The sequence below is a fragment of the Leopardus geoffroyi genome, chromosome A1 (assembly GCF_018350155.1).
Source record: "Leopardus geoffroyi isolate Oge1 chromosome A1, O.geoffroyi_Oge1_pat1.0, whole genome shotgun sequence".
In the NCBI taxonomy this organism is placed as follows: Eukaryota; Metazoa; Chordata; class Mammalia; order Carnivora; family Felidae; genus Leopardus; species Leopardus geoffroyi.
Genome location: NC_059326.1, coordinates 93,798,296 through 93,824,779, shown reverse-complemented (window position 1 = coordinate 93,824,779; position 26,484 = coordinate 93,798,296). Strand labels below are relative to the sequence as shown.

At 45.5% G+C, this 26,484-nt stretch overlaps 1 long non-coding RNA gene across 1 annotated transcript in view; it reads left to right on the top strand.

Moving 5' to 3' along the window:
* LOC123602024 overlaps positions 1 to 26,484 on the top strand; it is a 152,340-nt gene that overhangs the window by 65,457 nt on the left and 60,399 nt on the right. The window lies entirely within an intron of this gene.

The window sequence follows — 26,484 nt, the reverse complement described above, 5'->3', positions numbered from 1 at the left end:
AAAAAAAAAAAAAAAAAAAGCAAACCATGAAAAACTGACGCCACAGGAGTACATGCGCACCATTTCCTTGAGGCAATATTTGCAGCCTGTTTGCAAATATTGACTCACTAAGTATGAGGCTGAAAAAGAAACGTGTTTAGAGCCAGGCCAACCACACAGAGTACTGGGTACAACTCGAGAGAGGTCTTTGCTGGGCCTGGGATCACCACCCCCTTATATATCACCTGTAGTCTTCCTCGGCAGTATCTTCTCTACCCCTATCTAAATTCATAAAGGGTTTCTTCCCTGTTTTTCTTGCACTTTTTTTTTTAATGTTTATTTACTTTTTTTTTTTTAATTTTTTTTTTCAACGTTTATTTATTTTTGGGACAGAGAGAGACAGAGCATGAACGGGGGAGGGGCAGAGAGAGAGGGAGACACAGAATCAGAAACAGGCTCCAGGCTCTGAGCCATCAGCCCAGAGCCTGACACGGGGCTCGAACTCACTGACCGCGAGATCGTGACCTGGCTGAAGTCGGACGCTTAACCGACTGCGCCACCCAGGCACCCCAATGTTTATTTACTTTTGAGAGAGAGAGAGAGAGAAACAGAGCACGAGCAGGGGGTTGCAGAGGGAGAGGGAGTCACAGAACCTGAAGCAGGCTCCAGGCTCTGCACTGACTAGCCCGACACAGGGCTCAAACGCACAAACCGCGAGATCATGACCTGAGCCGTAGTCAGACCCTTGACTGACTGAGCCATCCAGGCTCCCCGTCTCTTCTCTGGTTTGTAACAGCCTTTTCTTCCAGCAGTTGGAAAAGTGGAGGAGGCGAGACCAGCTACATTGTGATGGCATGTGGCCTTATAGAAACAATCATTCTATTTTAATCTGGAGATGAACTGATTTTCTTCCTCCTCTCCCTTTTGTGTCTGCACCAAAGGGACATGATGCTGAGTCCCCTTTCCCCTTGGGAAAGTTTGCTTCTCAGGAAAAGACAGACTAACATTTGCCTTGTTAATCATCACACTACAGGTAGAGAAGCCAAAAGAATTCTGGTAAAAGATCAGGAAAGAGGAAAGGCGCCGTGTCTTGGGGGAAGCCGCTGAGTAAAGACAAGGTTCTCTTGGAGCCGAAGAGGGAAGAGTCTGTGGGTCACTGGACAGGGAAATGTGCCTGTCATTTAGTTCAGGCTCCTCAGGAAGTGGCTGGTCCTAGAGGGGGATGGTCGTGTGATGTGCCTGAGGAGACCGGGACAAGGTGGGGTTTCCAAGAGGAAATCAGGTCGATTTACATAAAACAGAGAGAGAGATGATTCTTCCTGAACCTCCAAGTAATAGTAGCAGCTCTGGGGAGGTGCCTGGGTGGCTCAGTTGGTTAAGTGTCCAACTTTGGCTCAGGTCATGATCTCACGGTTCGTGGGTTCGAGCCCCTCGTCAGGCTCTGTGCTGACAGCGTGGATTCTCTCTCTCTCTCTCTCTCTCTCTCAAGCTAAATATGTAAACATTAAAAAAAAAAAAAGTAGCAGCTCTGATCCACATCAGACTGGCCTACCTTCCTGATTCTGTAACTCAGTATCTCTACGTGGCACATTCAACCACTACTCCAGAGTTTATGGGACTGAAATTTATTCAGCCTTGGAGGAGGGAGCTCCTTTAAGAAAAAGAAAACAAGCTTACAAATATAAAAATCAGCTGGGGAGCCTTGGAAGAAGCCTGTGCTGTTGAGGAACCCTGAGCCTAAACTTCGGGGTAAATCCTCTGCTGGCCTTATTACATTGTGTCCCAGTTAAGCCGCTAGAAAATGAGCCCAAATGGGCCCCCCCCCCCACCATCCATGAACATCCTTCCTTCTCTTGAAGGTAGGCCATATTTCCTGATTTCTCCAGCTTTCCACCCATCCAGACAAGGGAGACTCTGAAAATGGGTCATCGATACAAATTGTTTAGAAACTTCCTCCCTTGACTAGGTTACTCAACCAGGTGTTTACCTTTAATTTTTAAATCTTTTACTGCAGAATAAAAGCCTTCACTGTTTTGGTCACCTCTCCCGGCCTTTCCCCCTCACCCCACTAATGCTCCACCATCTCCTTTTTTTTTCAATCCAAAAAAAAGATTTTTCGGTTTGTTTTTAGATCCAAGTTAGTTAACACACAGTGTCGTCTTGGCTTCAGGAGCAGGCTCCATCACTTACCTACAACACCCAGTGCTCATCCCAAGTGTCTTCCTTAATGCCCATCACCCATTTAGCCCATCTCTCCACCCACCTCCCCTCCAGCAGCCCTCAATTTGTTCTCTGCATTTAAGAGTCTCTTATGGTTTGCCTCCCTCTCTGTTTTTATCTTATTTTTCCTTCCCTTCCCCTATGTTCATGTGTTGAGTTTCTTGAATTCCACATCTGAGTGAAATCATGTGATATCTTTCTCTGACTTCTTTCACTTAGCATAATACACTCTAGCTCCACCCGTGTTGTTGCAAATGGCAAGATTTCATTCTTTTTAATTACTGAGTAGTATTCCATTATATATATATATATATATATATATATATATATATATATATACCACATCTTCTTTATCTGTTCATCAGATGATGGGCATGTGGGCTCTTTCCGTAATTTGGCGATTGTTGATAGAGCTGCTATAAACGTTGGGGTGCATGTGCCCCTTTGAATCAGCTTTTTGTATCCTTTGGATAAATACCTAGTAGTGCAATTGCTGGGTCATAGGGTACCCCTATTTTAGTTTTTTGAGGAACCTCCATACTGTTTTCCAGAGTGGCTGCAGCAGCTTGCATTCCCACCAGCGGTGCAAAAGGGTTCCTCTTTCTCCGCATCCTCACCAACATCTGTTATTTCCTGAGTTGCTAATTTTAGTGATTCTGACAGGCGTGAGGTGGTATCTCATTGTGGTTTTGATTCGGATTTCCCTGATGGTGAGTCATGTTGAACATCTTTTCGTGTGTCCACTGACATCTCCTTCTTGATGGAACCATCTTCAAAAGAAAATATTAGCATCAGTAAGCAGTCCCAAAGACTAGAAAGAAGAGGAAGGGGACTTATCATCCAGCCTGACTGGGACCATTTATCTGGCCTTGAAGGGAGACTGATTTGCTCTCTCTCTCTCTCTTTTTTTTTTTAAGTTTATTTATTTTGAGAGAGATAGAGAGTGTGAATGGGGGAGGGGCAGAGAGGGAGACAGAGAATCCCAAGCAGGCTCTGCACTGTCAGCAGGGAACCTGATGTGGAGGCTCGAACTCAAACCTTGAGATCATGACCTGTGCCAAAATCAAGAGTCAGATACTTCACCGACTGAGCCACCCAGGCGCCCCTGATTTGCTCTCTTGATGGTAAGACAGCAGGCACACTCTGAGTGTCTCTCCATCTGAGGCACAGCAGGTTTTCCAAGATGGACTGACCTTGTCATGGGGAATGAACACTCAGGTTCACATGAATGATCAATGTCCTGTGAATCACTGCGGTGGAGAGGTGGAGAACAGTGGAGTCCTTTCTGGGCGCCTTTTCTGGAGAAGGCACTGAGTCCAATTTCACCAAGACAGACAGTCATTTCACTGAAGGCCTGCAGAAGAATGTGCCGTCGACCCTAAAGAAAACTCCCAGAGAAGAATTCCACAACATTCTGCACCGAGCATGGTGTTCATGCTACTCACGCAGAAATTTGGTCTCATTTGGAAAAGGAAATCTCATTGCTAAGGAATTAGACCTCACATCTATTAAAGAAAAATACCTCAGTCTGGTTAAAGATGGAGTGCTTTGTGTAGAAAACACTGTTGACCTTCGCTGACATTTTCTAGTGTTTGCATTGAGCACAGTGAATAAAGAACCGGCAAGATCTTATCATAGAAAAGGAAGAGCTTTTATCTGCTTTCCAACATTGGGATTTATGACCTTTCCTGCTTACCTTTTTTTTTCCCCCTGTTTTTTTCTTCCTTCTTAAAAAACACCTGAAAAACCCTAGTTTTTCAAAGAGGTCTAGGAGCCCAAGAAACAGCATTTGCCCAAAGTAAATGTGCAGGTGGAAGGCGCTGGGGTCTTGTCTCCCTCCGGCCACTGGCCCGCCAGCCTGAGGACTTGATCTGTGTCCCTCAAGCCGTCTGCCTTGACTTACTCATTGGTGCAGTGAGAAGCTGGGCTGGGTCACCCCTCAGGTTTTTTTCCCAGCTTTGGTGCTCCTTTAATGATTTTCCTCTCAGAATTCCAGAGACAACCTCACTCACAAGTCTTAGAGTCCGTGTAGGGAAAGCACAGGGGCATTAGCTGTCTTTTCTCATCACCAGGGAAATGGTCAAGTTCAGAAAGATGTTCCAACTGAAGGCCGTGTGGGAACGGTATGTTCAGACACGGACCAGGGAGAGCTGCTAGAATTCATCGCCCCGACGATGTGGGCATTGGCTTGGGGCTGCCATCCAGCTTGGAGCCTGTAAGGAATCCTGGTGCGATGCCAAGGTGTGCTGGAGGGAGATCTAACATCAAAGAGAGGCACAGCTCTGTCACAAACATTGCCTGACCTTTGGTGAAGTCACTGGCCTCTTTGGGATGCTATTTCTTTACATATGTGAGGGAAGGGTAATGAGATCAGCCCTGCAGGGATAAGGCCCACAGACACTATGGAAGTAAGAAGCTTCAAAAATTACCCAGTGACATGTAAAGAGAAACATTGTGATCCTTTTTTAAAAAATTAATTAATTTATTTATTAAATTTTTTTAAAATGTTTATTTTTGAGAGACAGAGAAACAGAGCACAAGTTGGTGAGGGGCAGAGAGAGAGGGAGACAACAGAATGTGAACCAGGCTCCAGGCTCCGAGCTCTCAGCACAGAGCCTGACGTGGTGCTCGAACTCACGGACCGCAAGATCACGACCTGAGCTGAAGTCAGATGTTTAACTGACTGAGCCACCCAGGTGCCCCTGTGATCCCCTTTGAAAGGTGTTTCTGCCCCTGTGCCTGGTCTCAGGAGGAAGCAGGGCTGGGGGATTTCAGTGCAGGGGTGAAGGGGGAAGAGTCTGGGCTGAGAGAAGTCGGGGAAAGAGTAAGGCTGGAGGACCCGTGAATGTAGGGAAGACTCCTACCCAGAAGCCAACTCCTTGGTGGAGTATCTGGAAACTCCAAGCCTACTGGGTCTACTTCTGAAGACTATCCGTTTTTGGACAGCGTGGTCTTACTGCCTTACTGCTGGAAATTCCTGTTAAGCTATTTCTTCTAAACAGAAGATGCCTATATCTGGGACTACAGCCAACACCACCCCGGGACTCTCTTGCCTCGGGAGACACATGACAGACCCGTTTGGTGGCTCCTGGTACACTGCACAAGACGCAGACACTTTGATCATCTCATTTCACTGGTGAAGCCATAACAGTGCTGAGATAGAAACCAGAGCAACTGACTGCCATAATGATAATCATAGTCACTATTTACACAGCCCCCTGTGCCAGATGCCAAGCTAAGTGTTTTACATACATTTGCTTGTTCAACTTTCAAAGCTACCCAATGAGCTTATTATATTATTATCTGATTCCAATTTGGAGAAGTTAGAAGAGGTCCAGCAACCTAATTCTAGGTCATGGAACCCTAGATCTCCTGGCTTGTCTTTGTGATAGATTTGACTTTGAACCTGGTTTGTTTGGACTCCCAAGTCCTGTCCTCAATCACTGTGCTCTTTGCTTCTCTTGTGTCCACAGATTCTAATCAAGTCAGCCCAAAGTTGTCTGGCCTTCAGCAGACCCCCAAAGTGAGATAATATGAGATAAGATAAGATAAGATAAGATAAGATACGATAAGATGAAATAAATGAAAAATAAAAAACATAAAAAGAATAAATTTTAAGAATAAAAAATAAAATAAATAAAAAATAAAAAACCAAAACCATAAGGGCACCTGGGTGGCCCAGTTGGTTAAGCAACCAACTCTTGAGTTTGGCGCAGGTCATGATCTCAAGGTTCATGAGTTTGAGCCCTGCATCAGGCTCTAAGCAGACAGCGCTGAGCCTGCGTGGGATTCTCTGTCTCCCTCTCTCTCTGTCTCTCTGCCCCTCCCCTGCTTGCTTGTCCTCTCTCTGTCTCTCTCAAAATTAAAAAAAAAATTTTTTAAACACCAAAACTGTAGTAAAATAAAAATAGGATGGGGCGCCTGGGTGGCTCAGTTGGTTGGGTGGCCGACTTCACTCAGGTTATTATCTCACAGATTGTGAGTTCGAGCCCCATGTGTGGCTCTGTGCTGACAGCTCAGAGCCTGCAGCGTGCTTTGGATTCTGTGTCTCCCTCTCTCTCTGCCCCTTCCCCACTCACATTCTGTCTCTCTCCTTCAAAAATAAATAAACATAAAAAAATAAAAATAAAAATAAAAATAAAAAATAAATAAAAACAGTAGTTCTGCACTGGTCTAGTAAGATGCCCTCCACGGGACAGATGATGATATGCTGCTGGCCATTGTAGCTGGTGGTGCCCTGATGCTGGCTTGCACTGGCTCACACCTACCTACCTGCAGGAACCAACCACGTGCATCTCTTCCCGGCTCTGCATTTGATGAAATCAGGTGGGTAGGTTGACCAAGGTGGGTAGGTTGGCGAAGGTGGAGTGATAACACCAGGGAAAATGACAACCATTGCAAAGCAGAGCTTTATTTCCCTGTGGAGCCAGGTGCTAGCCACCCCTCTGCACGGATTCCAGCCCTCTTTGTCAGTTTCTCCCCCCAGTGAACTGTAGGTCCCTGTGAAGAGTTGTTTCTGAAGAGTAGTGTGTAAAAGGAAGCCTTCATTCTCTATATGTGGCTATTATATGTGATATAAGGAGCCATCCTACATGTGCGGATGAAGGCATCCACCGAGAGCTGCCCAGTCACCAAACATGCTCAAGACACCTGAAGCCCAGTGACGGGACCTCGGTGCCAGTTCCTTGCTCTCAGAGCTGCCATCTGCGCCCGCGGGGAAAAGGATCTGGGATCAGAGTTTCCTTTGGCAAGGTCTGCTGGCTCGGCCTGTGACAGCAAGCCTGCAAGTCTGTGTGAACGACCTTTTCTTTTCCGACGTTTTAAAATAACCTACCAAAGACAGCATGGACAAACGGATGGCAGCACAGAGCTGCACGGATTCATCTGTGGACCGTATTCGTCTGGTCACCTAGCTTTACAACTACATCTGCCATTCACCAGATCTGACATTTGGAAGGCGATCTGTTGGTAGTACAACCTTCCTCGACTCTCCACGCTAATGGGAGCTAGGGATGTGACAGAGAAGGAGAACGACCTATGCCCCTATCTCAATTTTGCTATGACTTCCAGTTCCACATTAAGCCTTTTGTGTGAAATGTAGTTGAGATGCGTGGGTTTTTGCTGTTCCTCTAACTCTTCCTGTCCTCTGTGGCCGTGTCTATCAAACACTTACCCCAACATCCTTCAACTGGAGGGTAGCACTAGACAGTCTCTCTCTTACTAAAGAGACCCCTTTTGGTTAGAAGATTCTGCACCTGAGTAACTGCCATCCGTGGGGCGTGTAACATAGTCAACTCTCAAAGTGTGCTGTTCGCAACTGGGTTTTGGTCTTAGTTCTCTGGCAAGTTCAAGACCTTTGTTCTTCCAAAGGGTAGTTGTTCCTGATCAGGACTTAGCACGTGGAAGGATGCCTTCCTTCAGATTCCCCAGTAAAATAGCAGCCAGAGCTGTAGTAAAAATAACAACGGATTAAGTGACCCACTCTGAGCAGCCAGTAGCTCTCCCGGGGTGGGGACCGGAGAGTGCCCGGGACAGCTGTGAGGCCCTGCCTGGCCTGCTTCTGCTGGGCACCTGCTTCTGCTGGGTACCGCTCCTCACATGAACCATCTTATATAAGCCTTGGTGGCAACAGCCTGCCCCTCCCTGCTGGGACAGCTAGCAGGGCCCAGGCTTAGCTGGCTAGAGCCAAGCTCTATTTCTGGAAGGCAGAAAGTTCAGCTGAATGGTGGCCACTAGGAAGGCACTGGTTTACTCCATTGATGGGAGCAGGGATAGAGAGTCCTGGGGAGAAAATTATTTTGGGAGATGATGTTGTACAGATACGCCAAGAACATTTGGGATCAGAGCAGGGGAAGAAAGTGGAGGGAATTCAAAGTTCAAAACTAACCCCTCCCCCTGTTACCATGAGCTCCTTTGGCTACTGCACAGATTCAACCCCAAGATTTAAAAAAATAGGGGCACCTGGGTGGCTCAGTCGGTTGAGCGTCGGACTTCAGCTCAGGTCATGATCTCACGGTTCATGAGTTCAAGCCCCGTTGGGCTCTGTACTGACAGCTCGGAGCCTGGAGCCTGCTGCGGATTCTGTGTCTCTCCCTCTGTCTCTAACCCTCCCCCACTCTCACTCTGCCTCTCTCTCAAAAATAAATAAACATTAAAAAATTTTTTTTAATTAAAAAATTAAAAAATAGGATTTATCCAGTAAGCCTGATGAAACAAGACTATGGTTTGTCCCAAGCTTATGTTTGGCTACAGATTATACATAAATAAGTACAGTTAATTCTGATTATTTGACCTCCCTGGGATTCTGTTAGGGCAAATACCAGATCCCCGTGCCAGGCGGAGCATCTGTTATTCTACTCAAGTTGTTGGAAGGGGTGTCGTTATCCTGCACACGCTTACCTGCTGCATTGCCTCACTAGGTGGGTAATTCCTTAAGGACAGATCAAAGTGATAATTTCCTGTGGCTAATTACAGAAAAATTATCTGAACTCTTGATTTTCAAAAAACTTTTTTTAGTGTTTATTCATTTTTGAGAGAGAGAGAGAAAGAGAAAGAGAGAGAGAGAGAATGAGAGAGACAGAGCATGAATAGGGGAGGGGAGAGAGAGAGGGAGACACAGAATCTGAAGCAGGCTCCAGGCTTCAAGCCGTGAGCATAGAGTCCTATGCAGGACTTGAACTCACCGACCATGAGATCATGATCTGAGCCAAAGGCAGACATTCAACTGACCGAGCCACCCAGGCGCTCCTGAATCTTGTTTTTTTTTTGTTTGTTTGTTTGTTTTTTGTAAATCAACTTATTGTTTATTTTGAGAGAGAGAAAAAGAGAGAGCGCAGGGGAGGGGCAGAGAAGAGGACAAGAGAGAATCCCAAACAGTCTCCACATTGTCAGTGCAAAGACCAACACGGGGCTCAAACCCACAAACTGTGAGATCGTGGCCTAAGCCAAAACCAAGAGTGGGACACTTAACCAACTGAGCCATCCAGGCACCCCTCTGAACTCTTGTTTTTAGTGGTGGCGGTGATGTGTGTGTGTGTGTGTGTGTGTGTGTGTGTGATGGGTGTGTGGAGTCGACTGGAAATGACAGTTTTCACTGGGGGTAGGTCTAGCTGGCATCTAGGAACTGGAGGTGAAATCTAGCAACCAAGGCTGGTTGAAAGCAGGGACATTGAAGCATGTGAGCAGGGACAAATCCAGAAGGCAGGAACGAAACCAGGAAAGGGCTATCCTATGACAGGAAGGGGTATAGAATGGTAACCAGGAAACTGGGCTTTGGCAGGACCCAGGACATTCCTGAAACCCCAAGGTTAGCAAAAGGAGTGTCTGCACCAAGGCTCAGAGGGATCCCGTCTGTACCACAGGCAATGGATTCTGTCACCCGAATACTTCAATGCCCTACGTGATTATCTGCTATTATATACTCAAATGAACACTCAATATTTTGGGAAGACACATTTGGAAACTGCTTCCAGAGACAAGTTTTTGAGCAACACAGGAAAACAAATATCATGAGTTCTTCATCAATGGTTTTCTTATCTTACCCTTTCTATTTAAGCCTAGAGGTGCAAGATCCACTTTGTGGCAGGTGGAGGATGGATGGGTGCCTGGGAAACCATTGCTGCGTCCAGGAAGAGATGGTGGTGGCCCAGACCAGGGTGGGTGGCTGGGCCAGCTGGGGTAAGATGGGGGCTGGAGATGCAGACAAGGGGTCTGATTCGAGTGTTAGTTAGAATGTTGGTTGCAAATCAAAATGCCTGCAGGTTCTTATAGGTGTTTTAAATGTTCCATAATAAATTTCTGTTGATTGTAAGAAAACAAGAGACGGAAAACCCCAGCAACTCTGCTGGAAATGTACAAGTTCAAAGAGACTTAAAACCTGGGGCACCTGGGTGTCTCAGTCAATTGAGTGTCTGACTCTTGATTTTGGCTCTGGTCATGATCTCACGGGTCATGGGATCTAGCCCTGTGTTGGGCTCCATGCTGAGTGTGGAGCCTGCTTAAGATACTCTCTCTCTCTCTCTCTCTCTCTCTCTCTGCCCTTCCCCGGCTCATGCTCTCTCTCTCAAAATAAGTAAGTAAACATTTAAAAAGACTTAAACCTATCTGCCAGTTGAATGCAGGGATCTTATTTTGATTCTTTATTCAAGCAAACTGTTAAAAAGTTACGAGATGTAGGAAGTTGAACATCAACTTTTTTGTGTGAAGGAATTGTTATTTTTCCATGCGATAATTGCATTGTGGCGTGTTTTTGTTTTCTCTTTAGCGTTCTTATCGTTTCGAGATCTATGCTGAGACGTTTACAGATGAAATCATATGATTGGCATTTTCTCCAAAAAATATGGGGGAGAGGGAAAGGGTTCACTGAAACTGGATGGGCTCTGGGTTGAAATTTGTCAACGTTGGGGCGCCTGGGTGGCTCGGTCGGTTAAGCATCCGACTTCGGCTCAGGTCATGATCTCACGGTCCGTGAATTCGAGCCCCACGTCGGGCTCTGTGCTGACAGCTCAGAGCCTGGAGCCTGTTTCAGATTCTGTGTCTCCCTCTCTCTCTGCCCCTCCCCTGTTCATGCTCTATCTCTCTCTGTCTCAAAAATAAATAAACGTTAAAAAAAAAAAAAGAAATTTGTCAACACTGAATGATGGTCTCATGGGGGTTCATTGTGAACGGAGCTGAGGCTTTCCTTGTGATGACAGCTGCTGGCACCACATACGAGAAACTTTTCAGAGCTACGCAGAGGCTCTGCTCATGCGGATGAAGGCTCCTATCACTCTGGGATGAAGACATCCAAATGCTCACGTTAATAGGGACATAAAACAGCCGCAAGGGGGTGGGGGTTGTAGAGGAGCTTTACTGTTCGCTTTAGATGTACATAGACAGCTCTTTCTGCTAAAAATGGAAATGAAGCAGCATTTAGGAATTATTCAAGATGAGTACAGGCATCACCTTGTCGCGTTTCATAGACACCAGTTTGTTTTTGTTTTTGTTTTTGTTTTACAAGTTGAACGTTTGTGTCCACCCGCATCGAGCAAGTCTGTGGGCCCTGTTCTTCCAACAGCATTTTCTCCCTTCGTGTCTTTGTGTCATATTTTGGTAATTTGCAATATTCCAAGCTTTTTCATTGTCAATTACATTTGTTATGGTGATCAGTGATCAGTGATTTACAGCTTGCTGAAAGCTCAGATGGTAGTTGGCATTTTTAGCAAGAAAGTACGTACTTTTAATTAAGGTATGTACTTTTTTTTTAATGATCATTTTTGAGAGAGAGAGAGAGAGATCGTACAAACTGGAGAGGGGCAGAGAGAGAGGGAGACAGAGAATCCCAAGCAGGCTCTCTGCTGTCAGCGCAGAGCCCGATGTGGGGCTCAAACTCATGAACTGTGAGGTCATGACCTGGGCCGAAGTCAGAAGCTTAACCAACTGAGCCATCCAGGTGCCCCTGTACTTTGTATTTTTGTTTTTAGACAATGCTATCACACAGTTAATAAATTACAGTATAGCGTAAACATCACTTATAGGCACTGGGAAACCAAAAAATTCATTTGACTTGCTTTATCGCGATTCTCACTGGATTGTGTTGGTCTGGAATTGAACCTGTCATATCTCTGAGGTCTGCCCGTGATGATGCGTGGGAGAGGCTAGTTGCCCCCCTCTTCTGTTTTCCTTCCTAGAAGCTGAACCTTAAGTGTTTGTCAGGCTTCCCTGCCGCCCAAACATTTCCCAGCCTCCTTAACACATGGTGTGGCCATGTGATTTAGTTCTGGCTGATGAAATGTAGCAGAAATGTGACAGGGGCCTTTCCGGAAGGTACAATAAGGGGGGATGACTCTCTAAGAGGGGTGTCTCCTCTCTTCTTCCCCGTCTCTTTCCTGCTGCCTGAAATGCAGAGCTCCAGGACCCGGGCTGGACCGTTGAGTTGGTTTGAGGATGGAAACCACACATCTTACATGGCAGAGCAGAGTCAAGGAGGAGCCTAGGTCGCTGACGACTCTTTGAACTGGTTTAACAAAGTGAGAGTGAACTTTCATATGGTTAAACCAAAGTTACCTTAGGTTTTTAGTTACATTTACTGCTGATCGATATAGGTGACTGTTTATTGTTCATAAACAAGGCACTATTCGCTATCATCTCTCAAAAAGTAAAGTGTATAGAGTCATTGACTGAGCATTTTCAGTCAGGACTTCAAACTGTGGATATAGTATCTTTGGGGCACCCGGGTGGCTCAGTTGGGTTGACTTTTGTTCTCGGCTCAGGTCATGAGCTCACAGTTCATGAGTTCGAGTTCCTGCGTCAAGCTCTGCACTGACAGTGTGGAGCCTGCTTGAAATTCTGTCTCCATCTCTCTGCCCTTCCCCCACTCATGCTCTCTCTCTCTCTCTCTCTCTCCAAATAAATAAATAAACTTAAGAGAAAAGAAAAGAAAAGAAAAGAAAAGGAAAGGAAAGGAAAGGAAAGGAAAGGAAAGGAAAGAAAAAAAAGAAAAGAAATAGTATCAGTATCAGTGCAGCCTCTCTGGAAAACAGTGTGGAGTCTCCTGAAAAAATTAAAAATAGAACTACCCTATGACTCAGCAGTAGCACCGCTAGGAATTTACCCAAGGGATATAGGAGTGCTGATGCATAGGGGCACTTGTACCCCAATGTTTATAGCAGTGCTTTCAACAATAGCCAAATTATGGAAAGAGCCTAAATGTCCATCAACTGACGAATGGATAAAGAAGATGTGGTTTATATACACAATGGAATACTACTTGGCAATGAGAAAGAATGAAATCTGGCCATTTGCAGCCATGTGGATGGACCTGGAAGGTATTATGCTGAGTGAAATAAGTCAGGCAGAGAAGGACAGATATCATATATTTTCACTCATATGTGGATCTTGAGAAATTTAACAGAAGACCGTGGGGGAAACGAAGGGGAAAAAAATAGTTACAAACAGAGAGGGAGGGAGGCAAACCCTAAGAGACTCTTAAATACAGAGAACAAACTGAGGGTGGATGGGGGGGTGGGGGAGAGGGGAAAGTGGGTAATGGGCATTGAGGAGAGCACCTGTTGGGGTGAGCACTGGGTGTTGTATGGAAACCAATTTGACAATAAATTTCATAATTAAAAAAAAAAATAAAAAATATATCCTTAAAAAAAAAAAAAAGAAATAGTATCATTTGCAAGAACAAACACTGTAAAAAAAAACCCAAAACAAACAGCCCCCATGGGGACTGGTTACAGGAATGAACCTTCAGTGGGATAGCAGGCAGCCATTCAATGAATGAGTTAGGCCTGTTTGTGTTTCTAGGAAAGAGTCTTGGGTCTCATTAATTAACAAAAATTTTTAAGTGTATTTATTTATTTTGAGAGAGAGAGCAAGCAGAGCAGGGGCAGAGAGAGAAGGAGAGAGAGAATCCCAACAGGCTCTGCACTGTAGTGAAGAGCCCTATGTGGGGCTTGAACTCACGAACTGTGCGACCATGACCTGAGCTGAAATCAAGAGTTGGATGCCCACCTGACTGAGCTACCCAGGTGCCCCATTGGGTCTTATTATTAATTGAAAACAAGGAAGTTATAAAAAAGCATGTGTACTTTGATCTCCTTTGTGTAAATAACTATAAAAATATGGATACATATTTCCTAGGAGGAAATAAAAACCTGCTAACTGAAGGGAAAGAGGCTTTTACTCATCACTGAATGTATTTTTGTATGGATTGAATTTGCTCTCCACACTCTTCCTCTCCATTAAGAAAAAAATTACTAGTAGCATAGATTTGCTCAAAGCCTAAGTTCCTAAATTAACAGCACGAAGAGTTTGTAGTCATTAGATCTCCTCCAACGTCATTGTCATAATATCTAAGGCACAGTCTGATTTCCCGTCTGAACGAATTTGAATGGTTACAACGAAGGTATTGTCGTCTGCCTCCCATCTCCGCGGCCCATTCGTCTCTCCCTCCCCTTCCTCCTGTCCCCTCTCCTTGAATGTCTGATATTACGGACTCTCCAAGGACCTCACCTTCCCAGCGTCCACGGGGAGGATGGGGGAGCCCAGAGCAGAGGAAAGAAGCTCTCGAAGGAATGCTGAGCCAGCTAGGGGTTCTGTCCACCTGCGCTGGGGCAGATGGTGATATTCTGCCTGAACACGGGGTCTGGGTCACACTCAGTGGCCTCCAGGTAGTTTTCACCAGGAGTTGTTTTGTTTGTTTCTTGCCGGTGAACGAGGACACGCGGGCTCTGACGGGAGCTGGCATATGTCCTGGAGCTTATTTACTCGGGCTTCAAATGAAGGCCAGGCGTACCTGACTCTGTCTTATAGCAAGTGAGCTCTGCTTAAGAGAGCAGGATGGAAACGCAGCGGGAAGACTGCAGGAAGAGAGCCATGCGCCATGAGACAGATGGCAGGAGAGGTGACATTTGTTTCCAAAGGAGCTCACGGCCCTGGGGAGCTCACAAGAACAGCTCAGCTGGTGCTTCCGTTTTAGGACAGTTATTTCTAGGGGACGGCATACTTTCATGAGAAAATCTGAACCTTGGCAACCCCGCGGTCCAGAAAGGATTACTGGGGGATGATCAGGAAAACTCATGTCTAAGGAGTGGTGCCTTCCAGGGACGGATTCTCACATAGAGTAACACGAGGTGATGAAGTCTCACAGCAGTGAAGAGAGAGGGAGGAGTATGTAGGAATTATGAGATCTAGGAATTTGTCACTAGACCAGGTATATTAGTCCCAGCCATTCGGGTTCAGAAATGCATGCCCAGGGGCACCTGGGTAACTCAGTCGGTTGAGTGTCTGACTCTTGATTTTGGTTCAGATCGTGATGTCACAGTTCGTGGGTTCGAGCCCAGCATCCAGCTCTGCACTGGCAGTGCAGAGCCTCCTTGGGATTCTCTCTCTCTCTCCCTCTCTCTCTCTCTCTGCCCCTCCCCTGCTCTCACTCTCTCTCTTTCAAAATAAATACATAAATACATAAATAAAGAAAGAAATATCAAAAAGGAAACAAATGCATGCCCAACATGAAGTGGCTTAAAGAAAAATAGGGATTTATTGATCCATATAACTGGAAAGCTGGTAGGTGATTTCAAGCCTGTTCAGATCGAAGGTTTTAAACAGTGGGTGAAGGACACTGTCACTGCTTCCCTCCCTTTCCTCTGTGTTAGTTTCATTCACAGGCTGGTATTCCCTACAAGGGGCTAAATATCGACCCTAAGGGCTCCATCTACCAGTTTAGCAGTCCCAGTGTCAGATACCTCTTTGCGTATAGTTCCAACAATGTCAGGGCTGATTTTATGCTTAGTTTGGAATACATATGCCCATTTCTTTTTTTTTTTTTTTAATGTTTTATTTATGTTTGAGAGAGAGAGAGACAGAGCATGAATGGGGGAGGGGCAGAGAGAGAGGGAGACACGGAATCCAAAGCAGGCTCCAGGCTCTAAGCTGTCAGCAGAGCCTGATGTGGGACTCTAACTCACAAACCCCAAGATCATGACCTGAGCCAAAGTCGGATGCTTAACCAACTGAGCTACCCAGGCACCCCAACACATAACCATTTCAGTACCCATCACTGTCCCTGCAATTTTGTAGGCCCAGACCTGGTGTCTGAGCCTACAGCCAGAGGCATAAGTTGGGGGCCAATGCTGCTGGTGCAAGTTCAAAGAAAAATCAATATATTGTTATCAGGGGCAGGAGAAGGAGTCAACAGACAATTAAGTGTCCACTACACCAGTGTAGACTTCTGTGCTTCATGATTTTTTCCAGTGTTAAATGAGAGGGGAAAGGGGGACTCCCCTTACAGCCCCAATATATAATTCTTCTTTGATATGTTAGAGATTAGAGGCTCACAGAGCACACCAAAGATTTGAGACTTAAAAAAGGATTTGGAGCAAAAAGTCTTTGGGCTTTTTGTTATCCTGAATTTGGGGTTGAAAATAAATCGGGACTAGAAAACGTATACATGCTTTTAGGGGTATTCTCCAGGCATGCATGGATTTCCTGGTCTAGGATTCCCTGCAGAAAGGTAAAGTAATTCCAAAGTTTTCCTAGGGGCTCCCTAAGCTTTTTCTCTTCCAAACCTAAAGGAGCCATCCTAGTTTCTTTTTTGTTCCGCTTTTTTGCCTCTGTTTTTTTTTTAAGTTTATTTATTTATTTTTAGAGAAAGAGAGAGAGAGGGAGGGAGGGGCAGAGAGAGAGGGAGGGAGGGAGGGAGAGAGAGAATCCCAAGCAGGCCCCTCACTGTCAGTGCAGAGTCCGATATGGGGCTTGAGCCCATGAACCGTGGGATCGTAACCTGAGTCGAAGCCAAGAGTCAGACATTGAACCGACTGAGCCACCCAGGGGCCTCTGCCTCTGTTTTTATAGACTTTCAGAGCAGCCAATAAATACTGAGCTGGATTCACAACTCAGATGTTCCAGCCCCAAATCAAGCGGGCTCTTCTACTCTCCGCCTTGGGTAGGTAGGAAGAACAGTGACGGACATTGGTGCTGCCTTCCAGAAATGGGATGTTTGAAAAGAAATCTTTGTACGACTGAGCAATGCTGTCTTTCACAACACACAAACTGAGTGGAGTCACAGAGACTTGGAAAAAGCTGGATCTGAACGCAAATTATGTGATCAAACCAAGCAAGCAGAAAGAAATGTACCATCACCAGCCCTTTGCACCATTTCTGAAAGTAAGAACTGTGTGGAGACAATTAGCTCTCCTTAGAAACTGACGACTGTCAATTCTTTTTCTTACTGGCGAGAGAATATTCTGGAACTCTTCCTACAGGAGGAACCATCAGGCATAGACTGATTTCCAAGCAAGAGTTGTAAAGGAGGAGGAGTATCATTTGTAAATGTGAGGAAGAAAAACAGAGAAAAGAGTCTATCTTGACTCCACAAAAAGCTTGGGTGATGGCCCATATTCACCTCAGTTCTCAACAACTGACCAGAAAGTAATTGGTGGAGATGCCAGTCACAGTCCCTGTCAGGGGCAGATCACCACCTCAAAGCATGCTGGGAAATTTACACCGGGCATCTGATCATTGCCGATCCCTTTTACTTATAGGAAGGATTAGAAAGTTCACGTAAGAACTTTCTCAGTTCAAGATCGTGATCCAAAGAGGAAACCAATTCTGGCAATGTCAACAGTGGTCACCTACAACTCCACTCACCTCTGCCTTCTAGAAAGGACCATCGTACCCCCCATGTGATTGGACCAGGAATGGCCCCCAACCCAGCCGGAAACCAGAGAAATTACTCTTGAGGGATTCTGAACTCAGAGACGTAGATAGAATTTGCCGATATGGTTGAGGAACATAAGGAAACAGATAGGTGGAACGGAAGCTAAGGCACCAGGGCACCAGTTGCCCACAAACCAGCCGCCCACGGGACACATATGAAGCACAACATGTTTTGCTTGGCCTGCAGGGTTTGCAATTCAAAATGATTGCCAACGCTTAAAAACTAGACTCTTGCGCATTGTAAGATGGGTGGGCTTCCAGAGCAAACTGTGTGGAAATTGTGACGATCTAAGATTAAGCATGCTGATGGCACAGAGGCCAGACTTGAGGTGCATTTGGGACTTTGCAGACTTTTTAGGACATGCATCCAAAGATCACACATGTTCCCACGAGTGTCCATCCAGGAGCACCTCCAGTCACTCTCCAGATTCTGGAGCTGTCCATGGGGGTTCTGCTTAGAGTAAATGAACCTGTAGCAAACTTACAGGGGACAGGACAAATGGAGAATTTTATATGTGTGGCTCAGGGTCCCTACCACTCCCTTTGCTCATCAGGTGCCGAGTCTGAGTGACTCAAGTGATTTTTTTGTTTTAGACCCACTGTTACAGGTGTGGTGCAGGAGGGGAGCCAGTGAGCCTGTACTAAGAGAAGGAGCCTGGTTCTGGCTGTGGAGGCTTCTGATGAACCCTGGTTCCTGTCCCTAGGAGGTCCGGTTCATGAGCAGCTCCTGAATCCCTAACACTTTCCTACAGAGAGTGAGCGTCCTCCCTTCTCCCTGCTCCCCTGCACAACACAAAATTTATCTGAGCAAATTTGAGTGGGTTTCAGATCTGGCTGCCAAAAGAGCTCTCGCTAAGACCACAGCTGAGGATTAACCTAGCAAAGGCAAGATGCTACAGGGAAGGCCACTTGACTGTATGGCACTTCATTTCCATGACATCACCTGAGGCCATTGGCCCCTTCAAAAAAGTTCTGCACTGCACATTCTTGGTGGCCTCAGGACCCTGTTGATATGGACCCTTTTAGGCCCCTTTCCACCCACAGCATCTGGGCACAGCTAACTATATCATAGAAGACATCAAGCTAGAAACGACTTATTTATTTATTTATTTTTGGCCCCCACATTTTGGCTCAAGTGCTCAACTTGTACGTTTGGGAGAGATCTTCAAATGCTTGCTTGTCTCTTGCTCAGTTTCGGTGACCTCACTCATTGGGTCTGTTTGTAAATGCTGGAAGAAGAAACGGTCCCCAACACTGGCTCCCAGAGGCCTGAGTTCTTTTGGGTTCTTGCCCAAGGGAGTGGGTGTGAGGCATGTTTTCAAACCATCATGCAGTTCTTTGCTCTTTTCTGTGAGTCAGAGTCATGTACTATCTAAAATAGGTGGAGAGTGTGGGCAGGGTAAGGAAGTCATGGAGTCTATTCTCGGGGAGAGTGTAGCCCCTCAGGCAGAGCCCGACTTCTCTAAGGATTAGATTGAGCACGCAAACCCACTGAGTTGACTGGTTCAGCTCTGTCCTGGTGATCCACACATGCACCTTCCTACTACCTCTTTAGGGGGGTGGGAACAAGTGGATTTTACCAGGTGTCTGAGTGCTAAGCAGGTACATACTTGGGGCTGTGCGGAGCATGTGGTTCGTGAGAATGCATGAGCTCGTTAATGCAGCTCAAGACTGAGGCATGTTTGGGATTCCCCCACCCTTTTTTGTTTTTATTTATTTTGAGAGAGAGAAAGAGAGACAAAGTAGAGAAGGGGCAGAGAGAGTGAGAGAGAGAATGCACACTGTCAGTGTAGACTCCATTGAGGGGCTTGAACTCACAAACCGTGAGATTATGACCTGAGCCAAAGTCAGAAGTCCGACGCTTAACCAACTGACACCCAGGTGCCCCAGGGATTTTTACATTTTTATTTATTTTTTAGGAATTTTTTACAGCTTTATTTATTTATTTTGAGAGAGAGAGAGAGAGAGAGAGAGAGAGTCCCAAGCAGGCTACACACTGACAGATGCGGGGCTCAAACTCACGAACTGTGAGATTATGACCTGAGCTGAGACCAAGAGCCAGAGGCTTAACCGACTGAGCCACCCAGGCACTCCAGGGATTTTCACTTTTAGACGTAAGTTTGGAAATAAGGTACCTGTGCCCCCACCCTGACACACACACACACACACACACGCACAGCTGTGTGAACATGTTCTCATGACGTTCCCATGAATGTTTACCTGATAGCTCATGCTGATTGTGACACCACTAGCTAGGTTCTAAAGCTACCAGTGTCATAATGCTCAGCTGGCTGTTCAGCTTTAGGTCACTGAAAGAGTGATCACGCGACTGTCTGCAAATGCACGGGAGACGTCACGGAGGCAGTGATGAGCTCACTCCAGGCAATCCTCGGCTGCAATGCATCAGAGCCCAGAATGGACATTCTTTCCTGGGAGCAGATGCTTCAGTACAAGGAGGAAGGAAGCAGTTGCTTAGAAGTATTGCAAAATACCAGTGCAACAAAAGCTTAGTCACCCCTAAGGATTACGCATGGCAAGTGCCTGTTGTATCAGAGAAAACTTTTAGCAATTGCTCTGTAGGGGGTGAGGAGGAAGGTTTTCCTGAACCAAGAAAGATATCTAATCACCACTCAGCCTTGCCCTAGGCGGATGGGCGGCAGAAGCTTCTCCATCCACCTCCTTTTCTGGACCATTTTCTTGACCTCCCTCCTGGCTCTCCCACATCCCACCTCACCCCCATCCATGCTATAGACAGCATCACTCCCTCCACCCTCTTATATCCTTCATTTTGATTCTATAATGAGTTCTCAGTCACTGTGTTAAGTCTTCTGAGATGATTCTGAGCCTTACTGTGACTTAGACGAAGAGGAAGGACCTGTGGGCAATAGGAGGGCTTTTTTTTAATTTTCCTGAAACAGCAAATCATGGTTTAAGGGAAAGAAAAGAGCAAACAGCATATCCAATAGGGAGCTGGGAGCACAAAGCCATCCAAATAGAAGGACAGTGTCCCTGAAAGAGATCTGAATTGTTCTTACAAACGGGATGTGAATTGTTCTTATGCGTTGCTGCTCTTGTTGTTAGAGTTGTTGGTTTGAGTTTGAGTTTGGTTTTGGTTTTGAGAACTTGACATCTCCCTCCCCCTGGGACCACAAGTGCAGAAGCAGCATTGGCCAGCACGTGGTACCTCTCTGGAACTCAGCAGTCCCTACGACTTCCTGGTAAGATTTCATCTCCTGAACGTTCCTGGCTACTGCATTTTGCAAGGGCGTTTCAAGTGACAAGAGAGCTATTAACAAACCCCTCAGTTGAAAACTGTGCTGTGAGACTGTCTTTGCGATAGCCTGAATCTTGCCTTGTTGTCACTTGGAAAGGCTAACTCTGGGCCCACGCTCCATATACTTACAGAAATGTCATCTGGATGCCTCACTGCTTAAATTTGTTAACTTTTGGGGCGCCTGGGTGGCTCAATGGGTTGAATGTCCGACTTCAGCTCAGGTCATGATCTCACGGTGTGTGGGTTCAAGCCCCGCATTGGGCTCACTGCTGTCAGTGCAGAACCTGCTTTGAATCCTCTTTCCCCCTCTCTCTGCCCCTACCTTGCTTACAACACTCCCAAAGGTAGATAGATAGGTAAATAAATAAATAAATAAATAAGTTAACTTCTGAGAGAGCTGTTAGGGAGATCAAGAAAAGGAAGATTCTAGGATTGTTAAACTTGCTAGAGATTTTCATGGGTTCTCAAATGATTTCTGAAACGATCACACATTGCATGGGCTGTTCCCACCTTTGAGAGCCTCGTGAACTGGCCATTCCAAATGGTAATGACAACAGGAGGCACACCCTATTCTTACTAGATGGAAACCCCAGTAAGACTTCATTTGCTTCTAAGTAATTTACGGGGCCCTCTTTACTTACCCAGGTTAATGGTTCTTACCAATGTCCCAGTGCTCAAGGGATATAGGACTGATTTTTCATTTTTCATAAGGATAAATAAAAACATTGAGAAAACAGAACTAGAACTCATTACCACTAGGCTTGGGTCTGTTCCTTTTCTCCTACCACAATTCCATCAACCCTCTTGTCTATATTTTTGTGATTTCTTTCTTCGTTCCAGAGATTTCCTTCTAATGCAATCCACCCTCAAATCCCGTGTCCTACTGAATAATCAATTGCCCATTCTCTTCTGAGTCTTTCCAGTCAACCTCTAACCTAATTTCCTCCTACTTTTTTCTACTTGGTGGCTTCTTCCTTTACCCAAAGAATCATGACTGGGTGCATGTTTGTCATCTTGGAAATGCTGGCTCAGGGGGATAGCTGATCAATTCCCAAAGGCTTCCACTTTGACAATAGCCAAATTCGGTATCCATGTGGCCTGATGTCTGCTCCATTAAACACACATTCTGATTACCTATAGAAAATCCCAATCCTTGGGGCACCTGGGTGGCTCAGTCTGTTAAGTGTCCAACTCTTGATTTCAGCTCAGGTCATGATCTCGCCATTTGTGAGTCTGAGCCCTGCATCAGGCTCTGTGCTGACAGCATGGAGCCTGCTTGGTATCCTCGATCTCCCTCTCTCTCTGCCCCTCCCCCTGTGCGTGCTTTCTCTCTCTCAAAAACAAATAAACATTGAAAGAGAGAGAGAGAGAGAGAGAGAGAGAGAGAATCCCAGTCTTTTTGAGTATTCGCACTACCACCACCAATTTTGAATATGTTTTCCAGTCTCTTGATATTATGCACACTCTCTCAGCTTGCTGAGGGTGGTGTCCCTTTGTCATATTCAAAGTCTTCCTACACGTGTCTTCAGTGTTCTTTCCTTCTTCCTCATACTTACTCCCCAGCTGCACTCTGTTCAGACCCATTATTTATTCTGCATACCTGCTGTTTGCCTGCTCTTTCTGGAGAAGACACTACTGTAAGGTTGTCTAGATGATCCCCCACCAAAAGTATGCAAGGACCTCAGAAGACCAGGGACCTAGGGGTTCAATGTCCGACTTCGGCTTAGGTCGTGATCTCACAGTTCACGAGTTCAAGCCCCACGTCGGGCTCTGTGCTGACAGCTCAGAGCCTGGAGACTGCTTCGGATTCTGTGTCTCCCTCTCTCTCTGCCCCTCCCCTACTCGTACTCTGTCTCTGTCTCTGTCTCTGTCTCTCTCAAAAATAAAACATTAAAAATTTTTTTAGAAGACCAAGGACCTAGACCTCGATCATTGGCCTAATTGGAGAGAATAAAGACATCCCACAGTTGCCCATAGACGTGTTCCCATTTCAGTGTACCCAAGTTTATGTCATTTCCTAAGATAAAATGTAGCTGTTTTTCAGACAAACACATTGTGTTTTGGGCTCCTTCATCTTCAGTGTCCATTTAATTGACTCCCCCCCCCCCCACCCCGGGTTTTTAGTTAGAACCAAATAAACACTGTTGAAGATTAGACAACATCAAACCCATATGTCATGATTTCATTGCCAGTTGGTTTCACAACCCGTGCACTGGAAAATGAACCTCATTAGCTGAGTTGAAATGCTGTAGAGACATCAGAGAACTTGACCAACTAGCTACACAGGAAAAGGTGTTTATTTAAGCAGGCTTCCAAAAACCCAGCTAATGAGGGTGACATTTAATGTGGCATTTGATCAGCAACACAGAAAAAATGAGAAATGAAACCTATCATCCATGGTAATGATTGATGGTAAAATGATAAAAATATCCATTGCTTAAATATTCATTTGTGGGGGGTGGGGGGAGTGACAAGGGGGACAGAGCCTTTATGATGTAAGTTCCAGGTGGTGAGAGTGCCAGGTGGTTCTGAGTCTCTTCTGAATACCGATTTGGAGGCTGGTGCTCTTAGAGTTAATCCACTCAGCACTTTAGGATATGACTTGTAAAAGCTAGGGAGTTTTTTATTGTTTCATTTTTTAAAATAATTTTTTAAAGTTAATTTATTTCTCTTGAGAGAGAGAGGGCATAAGCAGGGGAGGGGCAGAAAGAGAGGGAGAGAAAGAGAATCCCAAGCAGGCTTCTTGCTATCAGTGCAGAGCCTGATGCAGGGCTCCACCCCCCAACTGCAAGATCATGACCTGAGCTGAAACCAAGAGCTGGACGCTTAACCCACCGAGCCACCCAGGCGCCCCTAGGGATCTTTCAAAATACAGTAAACATAGCAATGACCATGATTCTGCTCCCCCTCCCCACACACCTGATAATTCAATCCAAATGGCTGGTGTATGTATCAATGTTGTCTTAAAGCTCCCCAGGTGATTCTACTGTGCAGCCCAAGTTAAAAGCTGCCACTCTGGTGACTCATATATTTTGAGGATGGACAAAGAATTCTGGTTCCATTTCAGGATGGTGGACTAACTATCCTACTTAGTCCTACAACTTCTTCCCTCCTGCAGCAAGAGTCTTAACTGATGATCCTTAGCAAGAAGTGAAACTTTCAGTGAACCAGAAACCAGGATAGATCCTGAAATATGGCATGTAGAGTGGATTGATGCAAAGACAGAAAGCCCAATCTAAAATGCTCACAGAAGATGATTGTTGGAAAGGTACAGGGAACATCAAGCCTGCTCCATCCTCAAAGGTGGCAGACACCAGGATCAGAAGGGTATCAAAGACAATCAACATGGAGGTCCTTGGGCTGTTGCTGCAGGTGGGGCCAACGATTCATCCTCCACTGAAGCCCTTCTGTCTTCTCTTGACTTCAACAGCTGTGACAAAATGTCAGCCTTCCTGTAGGAGTCATAGCCAGGGAGCCCAAATTAGATGGGCATGGCCATGTGTCTTGGGGCTGACCATTGCCAGGGGGACAGGGTAGACCTGAACACCCCAGCGAAATCTCACCCAGTGGCTTACCCTTCATTGTCCCTGAGGGCAGTCCAATTCAGACCAGCAATCTCCCTAAGCAGATCACGCCCACTGACAGAGAATACAGACTAATGGAGAATCTCAACTAGATAGAAGATCAAAGAGTCAAGATCACCACACATTGGAGAAAGACCAACACTACAAAAGACAAACTCAACAAAATACACAACACCCAGGCAAGATAAAGAATAGAGCAAGCAAAAGAGGAATCAAGAAAAAGCCAGACAGAGACAAATACCTTACGACTTCACAAAGACAAATCCTATATGATTTCACTCAAATGTGGAATCTAAAAAACAAAACAAATGAACAAACAAAAAACAGAAACAGACTCATAAATCCAACAGCCTGGTGATTGCCAGAGGGGAGGGGGATATGGGGATGGGCAAAATTGGCAGAGGGGATGAAAACGTACAAACTTCCAGCTGTAAGATTAAGTCATGTGGATGAAAAGTACGGCGTAGTGAATATAGTCAATAATATTGCAATAACATTGTATGGTGACCACGCTTTTTGTGGTGAGCATTGCGGAATATACAGAATTGTCAAACTATTGTGCTGTATGCCTGACGCTAATATTACATGTCAACTCTGCTTCAATTAAAAAAATAAATAAGCATCAGCAAACTTCTCTGACGTGTGAGGATAAAGCAGTCACAAATAAATCAACTAGAAGAGTCAGGGAGATTAAAATTTGATCCTTGAACCAGCAGATGAAACATCTTTTTTTTCTGAAATGTAATTTTAGTATAACGAAGATGAATGTGTGTTTTATAACCTAGTGACTAGTGATAGCTCAGAGTTTTGGTAGTTCACTTCTCTGGAAAGCCCATAGTATCTGAGTGAGTCGTTATAGAAAGTATTAAGAAGAATTAAATGTTTTCCATAGCACTTTTATTTATTTTTTAAATTATTTAAAAAATTTTTAAATGTTTATTTTTGAGAGAGAGAGAGACAGAGTGTGAGTGGGGAGGGGCAGAGAGAGAGGGAGACACAGAATCCGAAGTAGGCTCCAGCTCTGAGCTGTCAGCATAGAGCCCGACACAGGTCTCAAACCCAAGGGGACCACAAGATCGTGACCTGAGCCAAAGTCAGACGCTTAACAGACTGGGGTACCCAGACGCCCCTAAATTATTATTTGAGAGAGAGAGAGAGAGAGAGAGAGAGAATCTTAAGCGGGTTCCATGCTCAGTGGGGAGCCTGACATGGAGCTCAATCCCATGACCCTGGGATCATGACCTGAGCTGAAATCAAGACTCAGTTGCTCAACTGACTGAGCCACCTAGATGCCCCTGTATTCCTTAACCCTTTTCAAAAGTCTTGGTCCCTTTTGAAAAATTGACAACAAATGAAAAATACAATTGGGCGCCTGGGTGGCTCAAGTCGGTTAAGCCTCCAACTTCAGCTCAGGTCATGATCTTGCAGTTTGTGGGTTTGAGCCCTGCATGAGGCTCTGTGCTGACAGCTCAGAGCCTGGAGCCTGCTTCGGATTCTGTGTCTCTCTCTCTCTCTCTCTCTTTCTCTCTCTCTCTGCCCCTCCCCTGCTTCCGCTCTATCTCTCAAAAATAAACATTTAAAAAAATATCTAAAAAAAGAAAAATCCATCGAACAGAAAGAGAAGTTTTTCTCCTAGATATAGAACACTTGCTGGTATTTGTATTTTGAGTGCTTGGAGTAAAATAGGCCCCATTTTCAAAGGCTATTAATAACAGCGGGTGCAAGGACTTGTTTCATTTGATTTAGCACCAACTGAAATTAACAGTAAAGAAGATATAGTTGTGTTTCTCCTCTAGCTCTCTTACTGCTCACTCCTACCAGGCCACACTACATAAGCATGTGTCTTCCCAATGCCAGGCAGGAATCTAGAATAATGATTTAAAAATGGCTAGTCATGGGGCACCTGAGTGGCTCAGTCAGTTAAGTCCCCGACTTCAGTTCAGGGCATGATCTCTTGGTTCCCTGGCCTGACCCCCAAGTTGGGCTCCCTGATGACAGCTCAGAACCTGGAGCCTGCTTCGGATTCTGTGTCTCCCTCTCTCTATCTGCCCCTCCCCCTTGCTCTCTCTCTCTCTCTCTCTCACACACACACACACACACACACACACTCAAAAATAAATAAACATTAAAAAAAATTTTTTTAATGGCTGGTCAGATTGCAGACATTGGCAGGATTTTTTCCCCTTAAGAGAGGATGTACGTGAACGCTCCCAGGTATCAACTTCT